Source organism: Grammomys surdaster, unplaced genomic scaffold (assembly GCF_004785775.1).
Source record: "Grammomys surdaster isolate TR1022 unplaced genomic scaffold, NIH_TR_1.0 191, whole genome shotgun sequence".
In the NCBI taxonomy this organism is placed as follows: Eukaryota; Metazoa; Chordata; class Mammalia; order Rodentia; family Muridae; genus Grammomys; species Grammomys surdaster.
In genome coordinates this window covers 1,252,105-1,278,766 of record NW_021604636.1, presented here as the reverse complement: position 1 = coordinate 1,278,766, position 26,662 = coordinate 1,252,105, and the positions used below count along the sequence as shown (strand labels likewise).

Below are 26,662 nucleotides of genomic sequence, written 5' to 3'. Positions count from 1 at the left end.
GCCCGGCAGCAGAGGAGAACTGCAGTAAATCTTTTCATGCTCACAGCAATATCTAACAATGCTCTCCTGCAACGCCTCAGATCAAACGGATCCTACTTGGTTTAAACATCAAATCAACACTGTAAAAATGCTTCATTAGCAAATGTCAACTTAGGATGTTCTTAATCGTGTCTTAATGCTAGGATCAGTGCAAGACTTTCAGCACTTATTCAAGCATGCTGACAGAATTGGAACCTCTTAGAATTGACTACCTGCACCTATCAGCCTGGCTGATAGGAGCACTCCAAAGGATTAAAAAAAAAAGATCAAATCATGCAAAAAAATATTTACCCCCAAAAGATGTATGTAGTTAAAGCTCAGCTTCTTGCAGCCTCCATAGCCCATGAAGTGTTAATCTGAAGAAACAGTTCCATGAGTTTCCACAGGCCGGTAGTGAGTCTCCTACACTTGACCTAGACAGACTTACATAATGAAGCATCAGTGCTGGGGAGCTTGCACGATGTCATCACCAGCAAGAGTAAGAAGTATTGGCAGCAGCAAGCAGGCGGGCAGGCTGAGATCTTGCGTGCAAAGCATGAACTCTCTCTTGCTTTTCGTTTTTGAAACGTTTTGGGAGGAGAGTTATGAATAGCCCAGAAATAGGTCTCATTTTATGGGTAGGAAGAATGACCAGAAGCATGAAAGCTAAATCTCCTAGCAAGTGCAGGGTACCACTCTTGGACTGTGCAGTAAACCCAAGGGGAGGACTTTGCCTGCTGTGAACTCCTGAACCGTCACATCTAGAGTGAAGGGGCTGGTGAAGCTTTGTAATAAATGCAAAGGATGCTGCCGAGAGAGCTTTGGTCTGCCTTTAACTCATTGTGGTGAGTAGAGGGGGATATGGCAGTATGAAATGAGAGTTGGCTGTGTAGGTTGCTTTGCAGAGTGATAACCAAAAGATCTGTAAAGTGTCCAATACTTTAGACACGTTTTTATAAACAAGATGATAGGAAAATTACTCTTCTAGATCAAATTGAGACTGTGCTGGGTTAAACTGTTTGATGCATTTTAACTGCTGATGTTCATCCAAGTAATAAGAACAGGTACACATCTCTGGTTTCCAGACAAATGTCAGATATGATAATTTTACTGTCTGTACTGAAAAAAAAAGTTATGAGTTTTCTCGTTAGATTTTGCATATACTGAACCATTTTTTTAGACTTTGAAAGCAATCTCTATGAATGCATCATGGAATTCTTGTTTTATTTTGTCTGTGTTTTTTGTTTTTTTAAAGATGGTCCTTCTTAGATTCACTTTTTGATACCCAGGGGAATATTTTAAGCAGCAGATTAAAAAATATTATACTGTCTAATTAGCAATCAATTATCTCAAGAGTATGTAATATGAGTTACAGTCTTAACACCTACAAACAGTAAATCCAGTCTTCCATCATGATTCTGAGTATGATGATTTCATATGAGCATAAGATGACATCATACTATTTAGGTATATGTAAAATCATGGTTCTACGGGGTTGTGGACAAAACTATCTAGTTTTGGAGGTGACAGAAGTAGAGAGGACACCATGTACTATTGAAAAACAATCACAACCTTCTTTTCTTAGCTAGGGAGTTTGCTGCTATCAGCCACATTAAGACTGGGGTGAGGAGATGACACACTGCAGGTCTAGGAAAGAACACGGTGATCTACTTCCTCGTGTTAGTCAATGAGTAAGGAAATAAATATTAAAAGAGGTTAAATGTGTCTAAGCAAAGGTAGGAGAGGTTTTCCTCAGATTCACCTGGTAGTTTTGCTACCACAGTACAGTAAATGCTTGTTTTCATTTGTTTTGTACTAGAACATGGGCTGGATTTACAGAGTTATTTTTTTCTCCAGACAGACCTTAGTGTCACTAAAGATTTGCATTTTTTTTGCAGCAGCATAATTTGGAAAAAAAAACAAGTTATGTAAAAAATAAAAGGAGAAATCTCCTAACACCCATCCTCCTTCCTAGAACTGTAAAGGACATATTGGCATACTGTTGAGTTTCATTTTCAAAGCCTCAAGTTGTATTCTGAATATTAAGTTATATAGATGGTGTTGATGTGAATTATGCAATAGGCTTCTCTGTGTTTTGAAGCATTTCTGACCTGGGAGTAAACCACATAGGAGGCAAGGAACTGGAATATTCATTCCATTTTTAAAAGTTCTGTCTTACGTTTTTGAAGAACACTAAGCAAGCCTCTTTGTAGTCTGAAACTGATTCTCACACTCATGTCTCTGCCATTAGGACAGTGCTTATTGGACTCACTGAATGTTTGCTGAATGAATGAATAGAAGAATGAAACAGGGTTCACAATGTGTATTCATGTATGGGGAGCTGCATCCACTACGGTTTAGTTGAATTCTTTGGAGAGTAGTTGAAATTGTCTATAAAATTATTTATTAACATGTTAATTTAATAATTTCCTATGCAAATGGATGCTTCTGAAATACTTGTTCACAAACTGGTTTTTTTTGTAATGTTTACTGTAAAGATTCTCCTATTGGATAGATGCAATAAGAGGTTTAATTAAAGGAATTTGGGGTTTCCACAGTGATGTAGTCATCTGGAGGTAGGACTTTAGAGTCAGTCCAGCAAATGCCTAGTGGTTTGAGCTCAGTGTTCTTCCTCTTGACCGTTCTCTTTCATCTTCAGATCTGTTCTGAAACAAACAAAATGGCCTCAGCATGGCTGCCTCCCCACTAGCAGCTTGACTGGAATGTAGGTAAAAAGAAATAGGAAACAATACGTGTTAGGTACCAACAGTTCAATTGTTTCTCCAAGAATATTTCTTGAGGACCATCGGAGACTGACTTCCATCTCATAGTGCTTAACTGTGACAAATGCCTTCTACAGGATTGTCCAGAATAGCTGGCGTTTTTGTTAAGATGTTGCCACATCCCAGTGAAACTTGGGTTCTGTTTTTACGGCCAATGTAGTATTCCTCTCTGTATTAACTACTTTGGTCTTTGCTGTGACAAAGCATCTGACAAGACGGGACCTGAGGAGTTAATTTCGGTTTACACTCAGAAGGGATGCAGTGTTTCATGATAAAGATGCATGGTAACATAAGCTGAAGGCAGCTAGCTGGTCACATGATGTCCAAGGTCAGAATGCAGAGACACGATATACTCCTCCTCAGTTAGATGTTTCCGTTTTCTTTAGCACAGGACCCCAGCCCATGAAAGCAGCCACATTTAGAATGGATCTTCTCATCTTAATTAGGCCAGTCCCTGACTGACAGGCCTAGCCAGCTGTCTCCTTGGTGACACTACAGACCTTGTCAAGTTGACAGTCAAGGTTATCCAGCACACTCTCCTGCACATTCTCCTTACCTTATAGTTTGTATTTCTGGTAAAATCCTAACACATTCAGCATGGCCAGACAGTTTAGGCTTGCTTAAATTAGAAAATCACAGAGACTTCTTTTCATTGAAAGAAGAAAGCAAAAGCTTTCATTTTTAGCTGTGTACATGTGTATTGTGGGGGATGTGCGTGTATGTGAGTGCAGATGCCTACAGAGGCCAGGCGATGTCAGACTTCCTGGAACTGGGGTGATAGATGTTTAGTCGTCACCCTGATGTGCGTGTTTCTATATAAACTAGGGTCCTCTGAAAGAGGAAGTTGTGCCCCTAACTGCTAAGACCCCCTCTTTATTGGATATTCTACTTATTTACATTACAGATGTTATCCCATTTCCCCATCCGTGCTCCAGGAACTCCCTACCCTGTCCCCCTTCCCACTGTTTCTATGAGGGTGTGCTCCCACCCATCCACCCACTTCCCTCTCCCAGCCTTTGATTTCCCCCACACTGGGGCATCCCTCCTTCACGGCACCAAGGATCTCCTCTCCCACCACCCATCGTCCACTGCATATACAGCTGGAGCCATAGGTCCCTCCATGCATGTTCCCAGGCTGGCAGTTTAGACCCTGGGAGCTCTAGTTGGTTGGTATTGTCTCTCTTCCATGAAGCCACAAGCCCCTTTAGTTCCTTCAGTCTTCTCCCTACTTTCTCCGTTGGGGACCCCATGATCAGTTCAATGGATAGCTGGAAGCCTCTGGATGGGGATCCATCCCATGTGCAATCAACAAACATATACACTGTTGTGGATTCCAGGAAGTGCATGCTGACAGGAGCCTCATATACCTGTTTCTTAAGAGGCTCTGCCAGAATCTGACATATACTGAGCCATCTCTCTATCCCTGAATCATTTTGTTGTATAATTGGTCCCTTCAGTTACAGCTGTTCAAAGGCCTATTGATACATAAAAAAAGAATCTTACTTGGTATAATAAATGGATTCTGAGTTAAACCCTAGCTCTCAGTATCTCTCTAATAAGTAAACTCCAGCCTAGCTAATTTAGAAACAATGCTACTGCCTCTGTTGCTGACTATTCCCAGTTTCCCTACTTACCTGTCAAAACCAACTGAACTGGAAAGCATGAGCTTCTCCTGGGTGAGTCATGGACATCTTTCTACTTTCCATCAAATTATATAATACTGCCATTGATCAGAAATCATTTTGCATCCTGAGACACTGAAATAAGAAGGGTCATCTATTCAAAAACCTTACTTTACACATTCTTAAAATCAATATTTGTAGAGAAGACACTTGACTTCTAAAACTAAACTTCAATTATCTTTGAAATAATCTCTTCAAAAACAATTTCATATTGAATTTGTCTCGCTGAAATCCAGGGGCCATCAGTGGCATATATGCATACATACATACATACAATGTGTGTGTTCCTCTGCGTGTGTGTATATGTATGTGATGAGTTTTGTATCATACTTGTTTTTTTTGTTTCATTTTTATCATACAATAGTTTTCTTTACTGAAATAGATTATTTTCTCTTATAATATATCCTGATTATAATTCCCCTTCCCTCTACTCCTCTCAGCTTCTCCCTCCCTCCCCTCTCCTCTACATCTACACCTTTTCTGTCTCTCATTAGAAGAAAAACAGGATTCTAAGAGATAATAACCAAACATGACAAATCAAGTATAATAAGATGAAACAAGAAACATCATATCTCAGTTGGATACCAAAACCCAGCAAGAGTAAAGAGTACCAAGAACAGGCACCTGTGGGTCTTGTAACATATACTTGTAATCCCAGGCCTTGGGAGCCTGAGACAGGAGGACCTAGAGTTAAGGCTAGCCCAAATGATGTAGTGATCCTAGGTTAACCTGGTTACACAATAAAAGCCTATCTTATAAAATGTATATGTAATATAATTGTGGTATCAGATCCAATATGACTGTTCTCTGCATATTTTGTTTGACTTTACATAAGAACTAAATTATTGCTTTTTTGAGAAGGTTGATGTTGTCAGTGTATTTAAAAACATATCCTTCAAATGATGGAAATAAGTTACTTTAGGACTTGAAGACACATTCTTTAAAGTAATTTCTTGATCTTATATTCTATAAATGCTTCTAGTTCCTCCAATCATACTCACAGTTAGTTCGTTATTTCATTGCTCTAATACTCTTATAATGATTATAAAGTTTATTTTACTACTCTTTAAAACAAGCAAAGGGAGAAAGAGTTGTATGTCTCTTCAAATCTCAGTTTACCGCCTTCTCTTTGTCTTGTAACCTTCCTTCTGTGAAGAAGTCTCTTTTGGTCTGAGTTCAGAATTAAGGCATGGGACTTTGGATCCAGCCTTAGGAGTTCAGAACTCAGCAGCAAGCCTCACATTTTGACATGGTGATCTGTGAGCAAAAAGAGCTGAAAACAAGCCCCACCCCTTCTACTGAAGATCAGAGTTTCTCTGGGGGTGCAGATGAACTGGCTGAACAGGTTTAGGTTGATCCAAGTCTGTTTATCCTTTTTGCCTGATAAATTACCCAGTCCGACTCACCAATTTTTCATTTGGAGAGAAGTTCTGAAGAAACTAGGTGATTTGTTTGAGGCCACATACTTAGTCTGCTGTAAAAGCTAGCCAACAATTATGTCTTCATGAGTAGAATCAAAGAAATGAAAATTCAGTGGAACTTAAACGAACAACCAAAGATTCTTTTGTTCACACAGCTAGATTGTAAAAAGAGTAAATAAATATATTTCATATAGCAAAAATTCTGAACATCTTCTGTATAATGACTTGTGTGCTGACACATTGTCATTGTTTCCCTTTACTTTTTTATTTTTGCATAATTTTTTTTTTATTGAAACAGGTTCATTTCTAGAACAATATATTCTGATTACAGTTTCCACTCCCTCTGCTTCTCTCAGCTCCTCCTCACCTTCTTGTTCATCCAGATCCACCCTCCCTGTCTCTCATTAGGAAAGAACTGGCTTCTAAGAGATAATATTAAACATGTAATAAGATAAAACAAAAAAAATCACATTGAAGTTGGACAAGACAGACCCCAAAAAAGGAAAAGACTACAAGAGTCAGATAGCCACTCAGTGGCATGCTCAGGAATCCCATAAAAATATTATGCTGGAAGCCATAATTCATACACAGAGGACCCGGTGCAGACCCTTGCAGGCCGCGTGCCTGCTTCTGTCTCTGAGAGCTCCTATGGTCTACGAACCTGTTGACTTAGAGATTCTCATTTTCTCGGTGTCCTCCATCTTCTCTGGCTCTTATGTGCTTCCATCTTCATCTTCCAATTTTCACCCTTTTATGTGTGTGTGTGTGTGTGTGTGTGTGTGTGTGTGTCGGGGTAGGGGGGGAGGTGGTGAGATGGCCAAGACAAATGAGTGCTAGTTATAACATGTATTCAGTGAACATATTTAATTCTTTACAAACCCCTCATTTATCTGCCTCTCAGTAACCCGGGTTCCTACCATCAGTGTGATCTTTGTAAAGCCCTTACTAACTTGATTACACATCTCGGTGTGGTTTGAATCCGATCAGCATCTCTCATGCAACTCTCTGTATTTTTCTTTGCCATGTCATATGATAGGATGTTACTAACCCTCGGAGTTACGTGGACATGAGGAAAAAATGTGTTTGGAGATTACCAAATTCTATCAGAAAACAGTGCACAGAATCTGGGAGATCTCATCCTCCCATTTGGAATTTTGATTGATGTTCTTAATTTCAGTGGTGGGGTCAGACTCGTGAAATGGTGATGAGATTTTTCAGCAAAGTGATGCTTTGACATTATTGTGAGCAACAATTAGTCCCAAGATGCCTTTTGTTTTGGGGATGGCAGTCTTAGAAGAAATTCATCAACTAGATGAACAGCTGCAGATATCCTCAGATTTGAAAGCATTGCTCTTTCTGCAAGACTGGCAATAAGACTCCAAATGTGGGCAATTTTGCACCTATGGAGAACTATTTTGTCAGCACATGTAATTATGTATGATAAAATTGTCTCTAATTTCAGTGACAATGTACATTACATATTAACCAACAATGGTACCTAGAGACTGAAAAACCCTGGTTTTGTTATTGTCCCCTGTGTTGAACGTGAAAAATAAAAAAAAGAAAACAATAAATTTTTTAACTAATGTTTTAAAATAGAACATATTTAAAAAACACTTTAGCGTATATAATCTTCCTTTAGTGATGTAAGCCAATCTTTAAATATTAGACAATGGCTCTATAATGTATAATCTTTGAGCACTAATAAATTGTGTTTTACATAAGTAAATAATATTAAAACACTGTTCGTGAATGTTCAAAAACATTAGGTTATGTAATATTATATGTGTTTGTATACATGTGTTTGTATATGTACATGTGCATGTGTAAGTGTGGATGCATGTGCACGAATGTGCACATATCTGGAGTCCAGAAATCAACCTTGGTTGTCCTTTAGGTGTCTTGTATCTTATTTCCTGAAATACTGTATGTCACTAGTTTGTAGCGTACAAGGATGCTAAGCTTACTGGCCAGTGAACCACTCGGACCTATGTATCTCCACTTCACAAGCACAGTATTACATGCATGTACTGCCACGCCCATTGTGGTGATTTGACTAAAATGACCTCCACAGAGTGACAGAGACTGGCACTATTAGGAAGTGTTGCCTTGTTGGAGTAGATGACACTTTGTTGGAGTAAGTGTGCCACTGCAGGGTAGATTTTGACATCTAAGAAACTCAAGCCAGGCTTAGAGGCTTATAGTCTTTTCTTGCTACCCGCGGGTCCAGATGTAGAAGTCTTAGCTACCTCTCCAGCACCATGAATGCCTGCATGTCACCCAGCTTCCCGCCATGACGATAATGAACTAAAGCTCTGAAATTGTAAGTCAGCCCCAATTAAACATCTTCCTTTATAAGAATTTCCAGGGTCATAGTGTCTGTTTACAGCAATAAAACCACAACTACACACCTACCTTTTATTATGTGGGATCTGGGACTTGAACTCATGTCTTTATGTAAGCAAGTATCTTATTGACTGTGTTGTCCACCAACCCTGTAATTTATTTTTTAAACAGGGGACACTATTTTATTTTTTTTAAAAAAACTTGTGTGTATAGGTGTTTGGCTTGCATGTATGTGTATGCAAGCATGTATACATGCATGTAGTGTCCATGGAGACAGGTGTTGGATCCCCTGGGACTGGAGTTACAGATGGCTGTGAGTTTCCATGTGGGTACTAGAGATAGAACTTGGTTCCATTGGAAGAATAGTCAATGCTTCTAACCACTGAACTATCTCTCTACCTTCTATAACTTATTATATACTTAATATATACTTATTTCTTATAGAACAAAGAATAGAAAAATGTATCACTTATAAGAAATAATGCACCATGATTATATTTGTCTGTACTCCTGTTTACTTAGTATCAAGGCATATTTTTTAAGATTATGGGAAAAGTAATGCTTTTCTGATATGAATGTTGTAAACTTAATGGGAGAATTTATTTAATAAGAATGTCACAAGTACCTGATAGTGTTCACCTCCATCCTTCTTGAAGCCCTCTTACAAACATGGGAATTTTGATCTCTAATGTTTCAAAAGAAATGTGACTTCCCAGTTAAATAATCAGATTCAAGCACATTGAAAATATTTTGTTTGCTTTATATGATTAGCCTGTTTCTATATTTACTTATCTTTTCTGTGAAAGTTAGAAAGTCTGAGTGTTCCTTATAATTGAGGAATACCACTTCCAGCTTCCATTCTCACTGATAGCCCAGTGGTTGCACTTTCAAACTTTCAAGTATCCTCACTTCTGATGATCTTAGCAGTCTGATGTACACTACCTCACAGCAAGGAAGAAATCAACCACCTCTCCTATATTCTAGAATCTGATCCAATCTGATCCAAATTTAGAAGATATATATATATATAATGGCCAATATCATCATTGTATATTCAAGACTCAGGACTAGAAGAACAAAAATATTTAGAGTTTAAAGAAGGATAAGATTGCTTCATCCTTTGGTGGTCTAAGCCTACAATCTTGGGAAAATGAAAACTGAACAGAGAAATGGAGGTGGAGATGTTATACAAGAGGATGAAGCTAATTCTCTTCGGAGGAAAGGAATATTCCAAAAGGAAGGAATAAGACAGTTTACGCAGAGCTAAGGGTTTGTATGGTATTATGATTAATCACAAGGACAGCTGCCAAGCTTCCATCATGAAAATATTCTCCAGGAGAATTCATCAGGTTCTATTGTCTATTAATTTCTATTGATGTATCTTATTTGGCATCTTCAATGACAGAGGACACTTGCTAGTTTTTTAAGTGAAGGTTAAAAGACAAAGTTCATTAAAGAAATGATTTATATATGATATTTAAGAACTAGCAGTGTCATTGCTTCAAGAAAATTATGAGAATTTAGAAGTTTACACCATGTCCTTGAAGTGTCTAATTATATGACTTGATATTTTTACTTAGTACATATTGATTGCGCTGATATTTATTATTTATCAAGAAATTATGGAAGGAGGTAATGTGGCATGGGAGTACACATTCTGATATTAAAATAATCCTGCTTTTACCATTAACTTTCTTTTCATATAATTTTGAATATATTTCCTGTCTATGAATCTGTGTAATCATGCAAAAAGAAAAATATAGTAAGACTGAACTTAAACACATTTTAATCATCTCAAGTTCTATTTTTTTATGGAATCTTATTCCATTTTTATTCCTTTAAACAAACACATTCAAGATGAATGAGAGCCACACAATTCAATTCATTTTCCTCTTCAAACAGCAAGGAAATTTTTTTTAGATATGCAGGTCGGCTGTTGTCCTAATACCCAAACCAACTGCCCAAAGAAATTTAATGAAATAAAGAAGACTCTTAAAGGATGCTTCCCCTTTGTTCCTGGCAGGCCTTGCAAAGAAAATGATTAGTAATAGATCAATCACAGGGCAGTGCAGACGTGTTTCACAGTGCAATCACACTTGACCTAAGTGACCTTCAGTGAAGGATAGAAAGGCATTTAAGACTCCCCCTTGGAACTGGCAAAGGTATACCCTATTTGTGAAGAATAAGCATGGTCTCCCATGAAAAGTCAAATATGAAGGGGTGGTTGCTGGCTTAGAAGTAAATTATAAAGTCCCTCCTGTAATGGGACCATTTCTTCTTGATCCCCTCTCTAGTTAAATTGAGCTGAGGAAAGTCAAGGAGGTCATTTCCTAACACAATCTTACTCAGACAGTTGGCTGACCCTTGCTGATTTCATCTTCATCCCACAGAACACCGGAGGGCTTTCTTACAACGCCTGCTCAGAAGACAGGCTGGACTCCACATTTTTATAGTTTCTTCTGACTGTGAACACTTTCAGGAATTTTCATAAGACTGGTCCTTGTGGACATGCAAGTCTAGCTACGCATAAATAAATAACACCGGAGATAATAGTACATGCACATTTTGTTGTGAGGTAATTTTCCACAAATGCCTATTGTTATACATTCTTAATTCCCTCAGAATAAATAGAATATTTCTCTAAATAGTGAATAAATAACTTCCTATTTGACTGGAAAAGACATATATGCTATATCTTTAGGTTTTGAAAGTATAGGAGATTCTATCTCCTTTGCCCAGAGCAGATTTAAATGTTCTATTTTCTAGTGTCACTCTTCATATTTAAAGATTAGTCAATTATATGAGTCAAAATAAGAATATGGTTATAAAAATTCTTAAATTTTAGTAAGTGTCTATTGCCTTGCCATTAGTGGTTAACCACTGACACATGTATAGTGTCAACATAGCAGGGCATAGGCACATGTTAAGTGGACTTATGGCTCTGCAGTACTGTGAGTTCCAGAGTATAGTTTTATGTCTTTGTTCTCATCTGTTAAGTTAGGTGATGATCTGAAATCTCATGGCTGTAAAATCAAACAATGAATAAAGAGCATACTGCTGAAACATCAAAATATAAAATATAATTCCTTCCTTAATTAACTTGCTACCCTAGCCCAAATCTTAGCCCCTTTTGTCCAGACAATCAGAAAGGCTTGGTAATTATAATGCCTGGTTATATAATTGCCACATCTTCACTCTAGTGAGTAGCCAGAGTAATCACTTAAAATGCAGGCGAATTACATCATCCCACTTGATAATAGTCTTAGAAGACTATTATCTAAAGTCTATATCTAAAGTATTATTTAAAGGCTGGCCTTTAAAGCAGCATACAAAGTTCTTGTGGTCCAGCCTGCCTCTGCAGTAGTCTTTCATCATTCATACTGGCTCTTTTCTTCCTCATAGCAGGTAATATTCATTCCTATATGAGAAGATTGACCTTGGGTTCCCTGACATTTTTTTTTTTGTATTTCTCCAGAAACTAGTTCAGTTTAACCCTTTCTTGTTCTCCCACTTATAACATCCAATCTTCCTTTCAGCTTACCATCAGTCAAATTTAACATTCTTTCTTTTAGCATTTAAAACTTTTGGAAATATAACTCGTGACCCTCACTAAGTATATGTAAGACTAGAAGGCACACTACTGGTGAGGAGGCTTATGTGCAATCTTGTTCAGCTCTTAGACTAGTATCCAGGACAAGCTCATCTCTCTTTTTTTTAATTGGATATTTTATTTACATTTCATATGTTTTCCCCTTACCCGAGTCCCACCCACCCATCTCCCCTCCCCTGCCCAGGAACTCCTTATCCCATTCCCCCTCCTCCTGCTTCTCTGCAGATGTGCCCCTACCTATCCCCTGACTCCCACCTCCCCACCCTCGAATTTCCCCACACTCAGAGTCCAGCCTTCATGAGACCAAGGGTCTCCTCTCGGACCTATGCCTGACAGAGCCATCCTCCCTTACATATACAGCAGGAGCCATGAATCTATCCCTAAGTGCTCCCAGGCTAGTGGTTTAGATCCTGGGAGCTCTGGTTGGTTGGTATTGTTGCTCTCCTCATGGGGCCACAAACCCTTTCAGCTCCTTCAGTCTTCACTCTAACTCCTCCATTGGGAACCCCTTGATCAGATGCTGTGAGCATCCGCCTCTGAATATGTCAAACTCTGGCAGACCTCTAAGGACACAGCTATATCAGGCTCCTGTCAGCATGCACTTCCTGACATCCACATCAGTGTCTACCTTTGGTGACTGCACATGGGATGGATACCCAGGTGGAATGGTCTCCAGATGGCCCCTCCTTCAGTTTCTGTCCCACACTTTGTCTCCATATTTGCTCCCTTGATTATTTTGTTACTCCTTCTAAGAAGGACCGAAGCACCTTCACTTGATCTTCCTTCTTCATGAGCTTCATGTGGTCTGTGATCTAAATCTTGGGTATTTCAAAATTCTGGGCTAATATCCAGTAATGAGTGAGTGAATGCCATGTGTGTTCTTTTGTGATTGACTTACCTGACTCAGGATGGTATTTTCTAGTTCCATCCATTTACCTAAGAATTTCTTGAATTCATTGTTTTTAATAGCTGAGTAATACTCCATTATGTAAATGTACCACATTTTTTGTATCCATTCCTCATTTGAAGGACATCTGGGTGTTTTCCAGCTTCTGAATATTATAAATAAGGCTGCTATGAACATAGTGGAGCATATGTCCTTGATATATGTTAGAGCATCTTCTGGGTATATGCCCAGGAGTGGTATAGCTAGGTCCTCAGGTAATGCTATGTCCAATTTTCTGAGGAACTGCCAGACCTATTTCCAAAGTGGTTGCACCATCTTGCAATCCCACCAACAATGTAGGAGTGTTCCTCTTTCTCCACACCCTTGCCAGCATCTACTATCATCTGAGTTTTTGATCTTAGCCATTCTGACTGGTGTGATTTGGAATCTCAGGGTTGTTTTGATTTGCATTTCCCTGATGACTAAGGATGCTGAACATTTCTTTAGGTGCTTCTTGGCCATTCGAGTTTCCACAGTTGAGAATTCTTTGTTAAGCTCTATACCCCATTTTTAAATCAGGTTATTTGGTTGTCTGAAGTCTAATTTCTTTAGTTTTTTGTATATATTGGATATTAGCCCTCTATCAGATGTAGGATTGGTAAAGATCTTTCCCAATCTGTTGGTTGCCGTTTTGTCCTATTGACAGTGTCTTTTGCTTTACAGAAACTTTGCAATTTTTTGAAGTCTCATTTGTCAATTCTTGATCTTAGAGCAGAAGCCATTGGTGTTCTGTTCAGGAACTTTTCCCCTGTGCCCATGTATTCGAGGATCTTCCCCACCTTCTCTTCTATTAGTTTCAGTGTATCTGGTTTTATGTGGAGGTCCTTTATCCACTTAGACTTGAGATTTGTACAAGGAGATAAGAATGGATAAATTTGCATTCTTTTACATGTTGTCCACCAGATGTACCAGCTCCATTTGTTGAAAATGCTGTCCTTTTTCCAGTGGACAATTTTAGCTCCTTTGTCAAAGATCAAGTGACCATAGGTGTGTGGGTTCATTTCTGGGTCTTCAATTCTATTCCATTGATCTTCCTGCCTGTCTCTGTACCAATACCATGTAGTTTTTATCACTATTGCTCTGTAGTACAGCTTGAGGTCAGGGATGGTGATTCTTCCAGAAGTTCTTTTATTGTTGAGAGTAGTTTTCGCTATCCTGGTTTTTTTGTTATTCCAAATGAATTTGAGAATTTCTCTTTCTAACTCTGTGAAGAATTGGGTTGGGATTTTAATGGGGATTGCATTGAATCTGTAGATTGCTTTTGGCAAGATGGCCATTTTTACAATATTAATCCTGCCAATCCATGAGCATGGGAGGTCTTTCCATCTTCCGATATCTTCTTCGATTTATTTCTTCAGAGACTTGAAGTTCTTGTCATACAAGTCTTTCACTTGCTTGGTTAGATTCATATCAAGGTATTTTATATTATTTGTGACGATTGTGAAGGGTGTCATTTCCCTAATTTCTTATTCAGCCTGGTTATCTTTCATGAAGAGGAAGGCTACTGGATTTGTCTGAGTTGATTTTATAACCACCCACTTTGCTGAAGTTGTTTATCAGATTTAGGAGTTCTCTGATGGAAGTTTTGGGGTCACTTAAGAATACTATCATATCATCTGCAAATAATGATATTTTGACTTCTTCCTTTCCTGTTTGTATCCCTTTGACTTCTTTTTGTTGTCTAATTGCTCTGGCTAGGAATTCCAGTACTTTATTGAATAGGTAGGGAGAGAGTGGGCAGCCTTGTCTAGTCCCTGATCTTAGTGGGATTGCTTCAAGTTTCTCTCCATTTAGTTTGATGTTGGTTACTGGTTTGCTGTATATTGCTTTTACTATGTTTAGGTATGGGCCTTAAGTTCCTGATCTTTCCAAGAGTTAGTTTTACAATGAATGGGTGTTGAATTTTGTCAAATGTTTTCTCAGAATCTAATGAGATGATCATGTGATTTTTTTTCTTTGAGTTTGTTTATATAGTGGATTACATAGATGGATTCTGAATATTGAACCATCCCTGCATTCCTGGGATAAAACATACTTGATCATGATAGATGATTGTTTTGATATGTTCTTGGATTCAGTTTGCTAGAATTTTATTGAGTATTTTTGCATCAATATTTATAAGGGAGATTGGTCTGAAGTTCTTTTTCTTTGTTGAGTCTTTGTGAGGTTTGGGTATGAGTGTGATTGTAGCTTCATAGAACGAATTGGGTAGTGTTTGTTCTGTTCCTCTTTGTGGAATAGTTTGAAGAGAATTAGTATTAGGACTTCTTGGAAGGTCTGATAGAATTCTGCACTAAAACCATCTGGACCTGGGTTTTATTTTGGTGGGGAGACTTTTAATGACTGCTACTATTTCGTTAGGTGTTATGGGACTGTTTAGATGGTTTATTTGCTCCTGATTTCACTTTGGTACCTGGTATCTGTCTAGGAAATTGTCCATTTCATCCAGATTTTCCAGTTTTGTTGAGTAGCAGAAGTTCTCTTTGTTGAGTAAAGAAGCTGCCTTTGTAGTAGAATCTGATGATTTTTTTTTTTAATTTCTTCAGTTTCTGTTGTTATGTCTCCCTTTTCAGTTCTGATATTGTTAATTTGGATACTGTCTCTGTGCTCTGTTTAATCTGGCTAAGGGTTTATCTATCTTGTTGATTTATTCAAACAGCTCAAAACCAGCTCCTGGTATTGTTGATATTTTGTATAATCCTTTTTGTTTCTATTTGGTTGATTTCAGCCCTGAGTTTATTTCCTGCCATCTACTCCTCTTGGGTGTATTTGCTTTCTTTTTGTTCTAGAGCTTTTAGGTGTGCTTTCAGGTTGTTAGTGTATGCTCTCTCCAGTTTCTTTTTGTAGGCACTTAGAGCTATGAGTTTTCCTCTTAGCACTGCCTTTATGGAGTCCCACACGTTTTGGTATTATGAGTCCTCATTTTCATTAAATTCTAAAAAGTCTTTAATTTCTTTCTTTATGTCTTCCTTGACCAAGTCATCATTGAGTAGAGCATTGTTCAGTTTCCACATGCATGTGATTTTTCCATTGTTTTTGTCATTATTAAAGACCAGCCTTAGTCCATGGTGATGTGATAGGATTCAAGGGATTATTTCACTCTTTTTGTATCTGTAGAGGCCTGTTTTGTGACCAATTATATGGTCTATTTTGGAGAAGGTACCATGAGGTGCTGAGAAAAAGGTATATTCTTTTGTTTTAGGATGAAATGTTCTATAGATATCTGTTAAATCCATTTGGTTCATAGCTTCTGTTAATTTCAATGTATCTCTGTTTAGTTTCTGTTTCCATGATCTGTCCATTGCTGAGAGTGGGGTGTTGAAATCCCCACCATTATTGCGTGAGGTGTAATGTGTGTTTTGAGCTTAAGTAAAGTTTTTTTATGTATGTGGATGCCATTGCATTTGGAGCATAGATGTTCAGAATTGAGAGTTCATCTTGGTAGATTTTTCCTTTGATGAGTATAAACTGTCTTTTCTTATCTTTTTTGATTACTTTTTGTTGAAAGTCAATTTCATTTGATATTAGAATTGCTACTCCAGCTTGTTTCTTGGGACCATTTGCTTGGAAAATTGTTTTCCATCCTTTTACTCTGAGGTAGTGTCTGTCTTTGTCACTGAGGTGCATTTCCTGTATGAAGCAAAATTCTAGATCCTGTTTGTGTATCCAGTCTGATAGCCTGCATTTTTTTTAATTGGAGAATTGAGTTTATTGATATTAAGAGATATTAAAGAAAAATGATTGCTGCTTCTTGTTTTTTTTTTGTTATTAGAGGTAGAATTATGTTTGTGTAGCTATCTTCTTTTGGGGTTGTTGGAAGATTACTTTCTTGCTTTTTCTAGGTTGTAGTTTCCTTCTCTGTGTTGGCGTTTTCCATCAGTTATCCTCTGAAGTGCTGTGTTTGTGGGAAGATATTGTGCAAATTTGGTTTTGGCATGAAATATCTTGGTTTCTCCATCTATAGTGATTGAGCGTTTTGCTGGGTATAGTAGTCTGGGATGGTATTAGTGTTCTTTTAGGATCTGTATGATGTCAGTCCAGGCTCTTCTGACTTTTATAGTCTCTGGTGAGAAGTCTGGTAATTCTTATAGGTCTGCCTTTATATGTTACTTGACCTTTTTTCCTTACTGCTTTTAGTAATTTTTCTTTGCTTTGCCTATTTGATGTTTTGATTATTATGTGACGGGAGGTATTTCTTTTCTGGTCTAGTCTATTTGGTGTTCTGTAGGCTTCTTGTATGTTTATGGGCATCTTGTTACTTAGGTTAGGGAAGCTTTCCTCTATAATTTTGTTGAAGATATTTTCTGGCCCGTTAAGTTGGAAATCTTCACTCTCATCTATACCTATTATCCTTAGGTTTGGTCTTCTCATTGTGTCCCGGATTTCCTGGATGTTTTGGGTTAAGAGATTTTTGCATTTTGCATTTTCTTTGACAGTTGTGTCAATGTTTGCCATGATATCTTCTGCGCATAAGATTCTCTCTTCTATCTCTTGTATTCGGTTGTTGATGCCTGTGTCTATGACTCCTGATCTCTTTCCTAGGTTTTCTATCTCCAGGGTAGTCTCCTTTTGAGATTTCTTTATTGTTTCTATTTCCATTTTTTGTTACTTGATGGTTTTGTTTAATTCCTTCATTATGTTTTCTTGCAGTTCTTTAAGGGATTTTTGTGTTTCCGCTTTAAGGGCTTCTACCTGTTTACTTGTGCTCTCCTGTACTTCTTTAAGGGAGTTACTTATGTCCTTCTTAAAATCCTCTATCATCATCATGAAAAGTGATTTGAAATCTGAATCCTGCTTTTCTGGTGTCATGGGGTGTTCAGGACTTGCTATGTTGGGAGAACTGAGTGCTGATGATGCCAAGTATTTTTGGTTTCTGGTGCTTATTTTCTTGCGCTTGCCTTTTGCCATCTGGTTAACTCTAGTGTTACTTGCACTCACTGTGTCTTACTGGAGTCTGTCTTTCCAGTTATCTTGCTTGTGTCAGAACTCCTCAGAGTCCAGATGTCTCTGTGATCTTGTGATCCTAAGCTCCTGGGTGGAAGAACTCCTGGGACTCAGGCCACCTCTGGGATCCTGAAATCCTGCTGTTCTGAGTGCCCCTGGCTCCCAGTCGTAACTCTGGGGCATTGGGTGTGGGAGGGGGGTTCTTACCAGCTGCTCTGAGTGCAGTGGCACCTCTAGGATGGCTCAGGATTCAGTATCTCCACAGGAGCAGGCCAGCTAGGTGTCTGCCCCAGCCAAAAGGACCAGGCGGGGGACAAGCTCATCTCAGTTGATCTCAGGACTGTCTCCCAAATCTGTGCGTGCATCCTTTGATTTGCATGTTACCTACAAGCATATGCTTGCACTCTTCCAATCATCCCCTAGATAATGTTTAATACCAGAAAATGGATGCAAGTAATCTTAGAAATAAGGTTTCTGATCAGTAATGCCTATAGCTAAGGAGGTTGCAATAAGATTTTTATATACCTTCTTTAACCATAAAAATGTCATTGATTCGATATTTACTATGGGAACAGTTTCCTAGGAAGAAATTATTTTATGCTATAAGCATCCACACAGAATTATATTTCTATGACATTGATTTATTATTATTATTATTATTATTATTATTATTATTATTATCTGGGACTAAAGAGATAGTTCATAGAAGTTATTGATCTTGTGGAAGATCCAAATTTGGTTCCCAGTGTCAAGATTGGACAATTGACAACCACCTGTGATTTCAAATCAGGAAGAGGTAACTCTCTCTTCTGGCCTGTATGGGTACCTATATACACATGATGCTTGTAACTCGTGCAGGCAAACACACAGATACACACACACACACACACACACACACACACACACTTATAAATAAAATACAAATATGAATAAATTTTTACTTTCCACCCTGTGGTAGAAGGTGCTCAATGGAGTTTCCATATTGGTTTAATAACTTTTGAAGATGGTGTTATAAATACTTTAATGTTCTCTTTGCTCCAAAACTACCATTTCCTCGATATACTTAAAATTAGACTTTAATAGTTCAGAGTCTACCAACAATACTAACATCTAACAGTACTCTTGCGGCATGTGGAATGTTTCACCAATGTTTCTGTCTATTCAGTGTAGCAAAGAAAATATTCATAAGATACTAGATATTTTTATGTGTGCAATATGGGGCTTTTAAATGTGGTTGTTGATAAAGTACGTTAGATGGCTCACTGTTCTGGTTTTTCTTCCTAGTGTACACAGACTGTGATAAGTTTCATCCATGGCATGTCTCATACATTTTCACTCATTGTATGTTTAGTGTTAGAAAAGGGCAGAAGGCTTGAGAGGTGGCATTGTAGTTAAGAGAACCTATTGCTCTTGCAGAGAACCCTTGACCTGGTCCCAGCATTCGCACTGGGCAGCTTACAACCACCTGTAACATCAATTTCTGTTCATGCTACAAGTGCTTAGATGCCTATGAAGAACACATGTGTATTTTTGTGCCAGATTTAGATATTAATGTAATAAAATATCTAATCTCCATAGTGAAGGTGAGACTCTAAAGTGGCATATCAGATAACAGTAAATTAAATAAAATTAAATAAAATAGAGTAAAGGTTGAGTTAAATTAAAACCACATCAAAATACATCACATGACTACCATATGGCTCATTGCCAAATCAAGATACAGATGTGATGTCAGAGGCAGCTACAAAGCTCATGTGCTGTGGTGTTCTGAGGAGATCCTGGAGAAGATTATATTGAACCAATTTAAGAAGGAGATCAACTTGATGTTCCCTGATCCTGAAAAGTTTGATATACCATAAGAAGGAGCAATACCAGAGAACACATCGTAACAGCACTGAACTGGACTCTCAGGCACAGATGCTGCCATGCTCCCCAATTTATTCTCAGTTTAGTCTCTTAACTTTTTGTCTGCTCAGATCACCTGACTTGATGTCTCAAATGATCAAATCTCAGTGGCTTTGCTTCTCCCACTTCCATGTAATCTGAGAATTGTCTGTTTCCTGTGATATTGATCTGTAAGTATCCCCTTGGCCAAGTCTTCCAAGTAGCTCCACTCCTGATGGAAAACTGCCTTTTTAAGCAGTATGTTTTGGCTGTACACCATGCTTCTCTCCATTATAGACCACAAAAGTTGTACTCAAATTAGTGGGAAGGCTTGGATTGGCAGTGGGAAAGGTGTCAAGAATGACAAAGTACTAGCAATATAACATAGCCAAAGTGCAGGTACAGAAAGGTATTCAGGGAAACAGGACTGACAGAGATCACTGGGCTAAATGGGGGAATTGTGAAGGACTGAAGTGGTATGGCTAACTGAAGTTAGTTTATAAGTGAATAAAAATAGAATAATGAGTTTGGGTTAACCTTGTTTGAAATTGGAGTAAATTAAATACCTTCAGTAGGTACTATGTATACTAACATTAGGTATAACAGAGATTAATTTGTCAAAATTATGCATAACACATTGGAAATAGGAAGGCCAGGTGTGGGGAACTGAGAAGCTTAGGTGGGTTGTTGACAGTGAATAGAGAAATCAGAGACTGACTGTGAAAGGCATAACGATGTCTTAGACCCTCAAGTGATTTTGTTGTGTGATGCTTACACAGAATGGATTAGCAATGACTTTTCTGTGTATTTCAGATAGTTGCTACAGTAGCTACCATACAAACCACTTGCACTTTAATTTAAACTAGTTGTGAAGAATAATTTCAATATAATTATTTTTCTTGGCCCTTTTTAATGCATCTGATTCATACTCTTGCCCCATTGCTCTGAATTGCATTACTAGTTTCATGCTGAGTAGACATGAATGGTGATACTGAGTTTGCTTGTCCAGTTCTAGTTCCTGATGTGATTGTCTCATAATATTTAGATGAAAAGCTCTCAACTTCCTCTTTGGGGGTGTTGCTAGCCATGGGTTCATTCTACATTGCCTCTATTTTGCTGAGAAGTATTCCTTCTAGTTATAATTTATTGAGATTTATCATAGAGAGGTGTATAAGCCTCAAAAGCTCTAAGATACTTACTGGGTCCAGGTCTATTGAGAAACTTCCTGTGTTGTAGATTATCTCTAGAGAGTAAGATTAATTAGCAGATCATTTAATTTTGCATTTCTATTCTATCAAAAATTTTATAAAATGAGTCCTTCATAGAGAATGAAAGTGGAAAATTTTGTTTTCATTGGAGACTCAATTAAGTTATGTGATGTTTTTCTGGAAAATATCTTATGAGAGAATGGTTTGCTGAAGTAGACACATGAGAGGATATTTTCCTGAGAACAGACACTTGGTTTTTTTCTGAAAGCTGCCTGGTGAAAGGGCATGTGATGTTTTGCTGGAGTGGACAGTTTAGAGGACATGTGATGTCTGGAAAAGGTATAAGTGTAACCCAACCAACAGTGGATGATGCTCTGGCATTGACTTGCTTTGCTGGTCTATGTTGGGCTTCGTTGAAGCTGGTCTTTGCTGTTGTCACACTCTGGCCTTGCATTTGTCTCTTATCACTTTGTCTTTGTCACTTGTCTAAACTGTAGAGAGAAAGTCACCAATGAACCCCTAGTGATGTTCTCATTGTTTCTTGCCTATTTCAGCAGACTTGTGCCAATTAGCAGAGCCTAGCAGTTTCTTCTGGATTGAGCTGATACTGCTGATTTGTGTTTGGTGTTTACTAGTGAACTGAACTATAGACAATAATGATTGGAATTGCTCCAAGGAACTACTTCTAAACAGGTCCGCATCCCCCCTGTCCTATTAGCCATTTTCCTTCCTTACCTTTAGTTGTTGAGTTATAAGGAAGGTTAAAGTGTTTAAGTACCCTTATTAAAGTAAGTTTTGAAAAATGTAAGTTGGCAAGAAAGTCTGGAAGAAAGTTTATAAAACCTGGGGAAAGCAAATCTACTTAAAGTCTCAGGGGCAGCAACAGCAGGATTTTTGAGCATCCTGGGAAGAATATCAAGATGTAGGAGCAAGGAAGAGGACAAAGAAAATAGAGGGTACAAAACAGTCATATCACCCATGACAGGAATAGAAGCATGAGATTACTGAAATGGCTAACAAAATAAAATTTCAAAGGGAAAAATGACTTTAACGTTGTCAAAAAATTATGAAGCCAACCATACTTTTTTCTGATATTTTACATCGTTTTCTTTACAGAATGTTGAGTGTAGTTTTACACTCCACCTGTCTTTAGCTTTGGGAAGTGATTGCACTACCAGCCCCCTCTCAGCTTCCCTTGAATCCACAGATAAAAGACACACACAGTTGTTTCTTCTCAACTTGCCATAGGACACAATTGCTAGGCACTACTATTTCCTGCTTGGAAAAGCATGCCTTTACCAATTTCTTATCTCTGTTTTTCCCACCTGCTCTAAATTTCAATTGTTAAACTCTTCTAGCTGCTGCCAAACATCTCTGACCTTTAGTAGTGGAAACAGGCCCCAGCTCTTCCCGAGACTTCACATGGCTGCTGTATTCTTCTGGTTCCAAAGCATGGGTGAAAAACCCCGTCCCTCCTTCCTTGCAACTGCCTTTTCCTCCTGGGACCCAGAAATTCCACCTGTACCTTCTGCTCAGCAATTGGCCCCCAGATTTCTTTACTTACAGATCAAGAACCAGTTGAGGAACAGGACCTTAGCATCAGAATTGCCCCCTACAACAGAATGTGAAAACTGACTTTATTTTCTCCCCAGCATCAAATATCATTTATTACATAGAATTAGGAACTAGATTTACCAAGAATGACCTTATTCACATAATGGAAATAGAAAACAAAACAAAACAAGTTAAGATAAGCAGAAAAGAATGGCATTTGAATAATACATATTACCAGTCAAGTCTGAAACATCCCAGAAAGTTAATATCTTTAGTGTTTTTCCTCTGCAACTCATTTTTGATGCTGAAACCTACTTCACAGGCCAGTAGATGGAGACATTGGACAAAGCATTTTGAAGCTTATAGGTCACACCAGAACCACAATTTCTCTGTGTATTAACTTTTTGCTTAAATAAAATAATAATATATTACTCATGAATAAAGACTAATATGTTGTTATGATATTGGACCCGTTAAGGGCTGGTGGGGATGTACAGGCAAGATCCATTGCTTCTGTTTGTAGGAGATGAGTTCTATGAGAGAAAGTAATAGGTAATATCTTTGATTGCTTTGGACTATAGGAAAACTCACGAAACCCTCACTTCCCATGTGTTGGGACTATGAGCTTGAGCCACAAGTCCCTAATTTAACATCCTTATTTGGAATTATCCTACAATCAGGATGTCTGGGAGTGTATTTTAAAAACAGAAGACAATATGCTTTTCCCCCTTTGTGTACCATGTCTAAATATCAAAGTCATTGTAGCCTTTGAAGCCAATTTTCCGTGTTTTAAATTTCCCTGAATATTTTTCAGTTCTTTAATTTACTCTCCATGCTAATCTGTACTTAAGGACAAAGAGCAGGCAGAGGACAATGTCTTCTGGTTATGTTGGCCAGCACCACAGGAGGATCACCTTCAGCTGTTTTTCTTCAGTGTCTTTTCTTTCAGTATGGACTCCTTGATGTCTGAATTATTAAACTTGTAGATGCTTTTTTTAAAAATAAATGGAAGCTAACAAAGAAGGAATAAACAGAGTACAAAGCACACTGCCAAGATGCTTTTGCTGTATCCTTCTCTGAATTTTTATTTTAAGGATCTCATTCATATATATTCCATAGATAGGAATAAATTTTGCATAATCTGTGAGGAAGAAAGAATATTTAGAAAATTGTCATGGTATTAAGAAGCATCTTGATCCCTGCCTGTAGTCATGCAGCCTGCTTAGGCAGAGAAAACCTGAGAAGGCTCTCTTACCTGAAGCCACACAACCCAGGTAGGTAGAGCAGACCAGAGACAACCTCAGCCTGGTGCCATGCAGTGAGCAAGGGCAGAGCAAATCTAAGATTAGCCCTCTACTGGGTGCTTCTCAGCATGGACAATGCATAGCACTCCTGAGATGACCCCAGACACCCAGAAGCCCCGGGTACTATTTAGATGAACAAGTAAGTGGCAGAGATATGGAAGAGAAAGAAAAACTGATGTGTGCACTAGGAAGAGACTTGAAGGTAGAGAGGACAGCCTGATGTGAATAGCTGTCAATGCCACCTGAGGCCACAGTGAGGTCCTGGCTTGTGCTGTGACTGAGGACCATTTCTCTGTTTGTGGCACTACAGCAGCGGGCATCTGTTACCACCAAAGGCCAGGAGGATCTTGGTCTTGACTACCGACTAGAATTGTGCAGATAGATGATGGCCCCACTCTTTGCTTGAGTATCATGGGAGAGCTGGCCCAGAGGGCATGAAGGTAAGAACAGGAGTAGGAGATCTGTATAACTAAGGAGAATGGGCAGCACCTCACCTGGGAAGCACAGTGAGCTGGCCCTGGTGGTGTGGGAGTGGGTGAGCTAGCCCTTGCTGGTTGTGGCAATGGGTGAGCTTGTCAGGCTAGTGCTTGCCCTCCTAGTTATACGGGTGCAGGAGAGCTGGCAGGCTGCCCAGCTCAGCTACCATCCAGGCCGAGATTCAGGGTGTTGGCCCACCCTAACATCTAGACCATCTATGCATTGCTAGGGTCTGTGAAGGGACCAGTCATTTTCAGATCCAAAGCTGCAGGATCTCCATGATACAGGAAAACAACAATATGTCCAAGAGGAGTCCCAGTAAAGATCCAGTATTGATAGTGTGGCAGAAGCCAGAGGCCTCAAATCACACCAATGGCTCAGTGCAATGAATATTTTCAAGCAAAGATGTGTGGGCGAAAGGGTATACTGTGTAACACACAATGACACATCACAGCTTCCAAAATGAGATGTTTACAAAAGGTAGATATGAAGGAATGGGAAGATGAGTAGAATCAGGGTGTATGATATGAAAATCACAAAAAATAATAAATTTTTTTGAAAGGAAAAAAAGAAGCAGCTTAACACTTAACAGAACTCTTGCTTTTTAAAATATTACTTTTTTTTCAAAATTCTTCTGTTGCTGGTGCCTCTTTGGATTACCACCCCTGATATTTGAGAGGTACAATCACTTAGAGTTGGAGAGATTTGGGTCTAATGTCTTGTTTTGTGTTTTCACAAGATATGATCATGGACAAGTCACCAAGTTTACTTCTCATTTCTGACGCATGACTAGCACTGTTTTCTTTTCTTTTTTGGACAGGTATCAGAAGTGAATATGAAATGTTTCACTGCATTGGTGTGCCATAGATGTGCTGATATCAGCGTGGGTGAGTTTGAAGGGGCAGTGGTGCTAGCCTCCTCTCTGGTTTATGTTTGCTGACTTCAGGTTGATTACTTGGAATTAGCCATAGTGTATTTGCATGATCAGAATCAGCAAAATGTACATAAAATACAAGCTTTAGTGCCTGACCCGATCAAGACCCCAGGTAAGACAGCTATTACTTAATTTTTTTAAAGTAAAGAAACAACTTGAAACTTTATCTTTAATGAAAGCCAAGAATTAGACACCAGCACAGTCAATGACAGTCATCCGTTTTGGGATTGTCTACTGCTACATTCGGGCATTATTTGCTTTTGTTTCATGGAACAAAAAAAAATAGCAAAGCCAAAGTCCAGATAGGTGATATGATCAAAACATGCCTGAGATTTCTGTCCAACCACATAGGAGCTATTTATCTACAGTTTCTCTCTTAACTTTATATTTGCGGACTATGAGCATGCATCCACGTGAACCCATCAGGGATTTAGCATTTCTGTCAAACTGCCTGAGTCCACAGTTCTAAAACCCCCATCTATGGTGGATAGTTTAATGACAACATGCCACAACTATAGTCATTTGAGAGTGGGGATCCTCAAGGAAAAAAAATGCCTCCATAAGTTCAGGCCATGGGCAAGCTTGCAGGGTATTTTCTTAGTTGGTGGTTGATGGGTAGGGCCCAGCCCATTGTGGGTGGTGCTATCCCTGTCCTGGTACTCCTGGACTCTATAAGAAAGCAGGCTGAGCAAGCGATGGGGAGCAAGCCAGTAAGCAGCACCTCTCCATGACCTCTGCATCAGCTCCTGCTTCCTGTTTCCTGCCTGGGTTGAGTTCCTGTCCTGATATCCTTCAATAATGCACAGTGATATGGAAGTGTAAGCCAAATAAATCCTTTCCTCTCCAGCTTGATTTTGGTCATGGTGTTTCATCATAGTGATAGAACCTGCAGATCAACAAAGATGTACTATCTTGTAGTAATGTTATGTAGAGGAATTTATGATTTCAAAATTCCTAATGATGATTCTGTAGAATTCTTAAATTTATATAAGTAATGTTGAGCGCTCTATAGAAAAAGCTGCAATAAGGGCTCTGCAAACCTCATGTGTCACAGGCTAATTGCACTAAGGATAGAAAGGGGGCTTGGAACAAATTTATGGCCAGAAAAAAACATTCCTTCTAGGCTAATTGTGAAACCATTATCTGCTAACTAAGGTCATAAACTTGGAATGGACAATTTATCGTAGATGCAAGAACAGAAGATAGGATTTATCTATACAAAATTTCAAAACTAATAAGACACAAAGCAGATGGTTTGCCTCTTGACAAACCCATGCTAACTTATGACATAAGACTTACTGTTTTAAGCTTTTAACAAATTTGTAGAGCCAGTGACAGATAATGAATGCTTAATTAGGTAACTAGTCTTAGTAGAAACTCATGTAAATATTCCTACTGAAACTTCTTATTTGATTGATGATGAACTTTTAGAATGTAAACATACTTGGAAAACCATGGAATCTATTCTCCTGAGAAATGTTGGAGCTTATTTTTCATATAGAATGAGTGGAGGCTTTTTTTTAGTGTTGATGCAAATATATATATATATAT

General features: G+C 38.5%; 1 protein-coding gene and 1 long non-coding RNA gene across 3 annotated transcripts in view; one reads left to right on the top strand and one right to left on the bottom strand.

Annotated features, from left to right (window-relative positions):
- Window positions 1-504, bottom strand: part of LOC114622716 (sodium channel protein type 1 subunit alpha) — a 142,320-nt gene extending 141,816 nt beyond the window's left edge. Inside the window, exon 1 of one of the 2 annotated variants that reach the window (XM_028769152.1) lies at window positions 331-504. The gene's annotated coding sequence lies outside the window, so the exon portion shown is untranslated. The remainder of the gene's footprint in view (window positions 1-330) is intronic. The other variant, XM_028769150.1, reaches the window with a different exon arrangement.
- Window positions 505-510: 6 nt separating this feature from the next.
- LOC114622715 overlaps window positions 511-26,662 on the top strand; it is a 111,909-nt gene continuing 85,757 nt past the window's right edge. The window contains exon 1 of the long non-coding RNA XR_003711660.1: window positions 511-863. This is a non-coding gene — a long non-coding RNA (uncharacterized LOC114622715). The remainder of the gene's footprint in view (window positions 864-26,662) is intronic.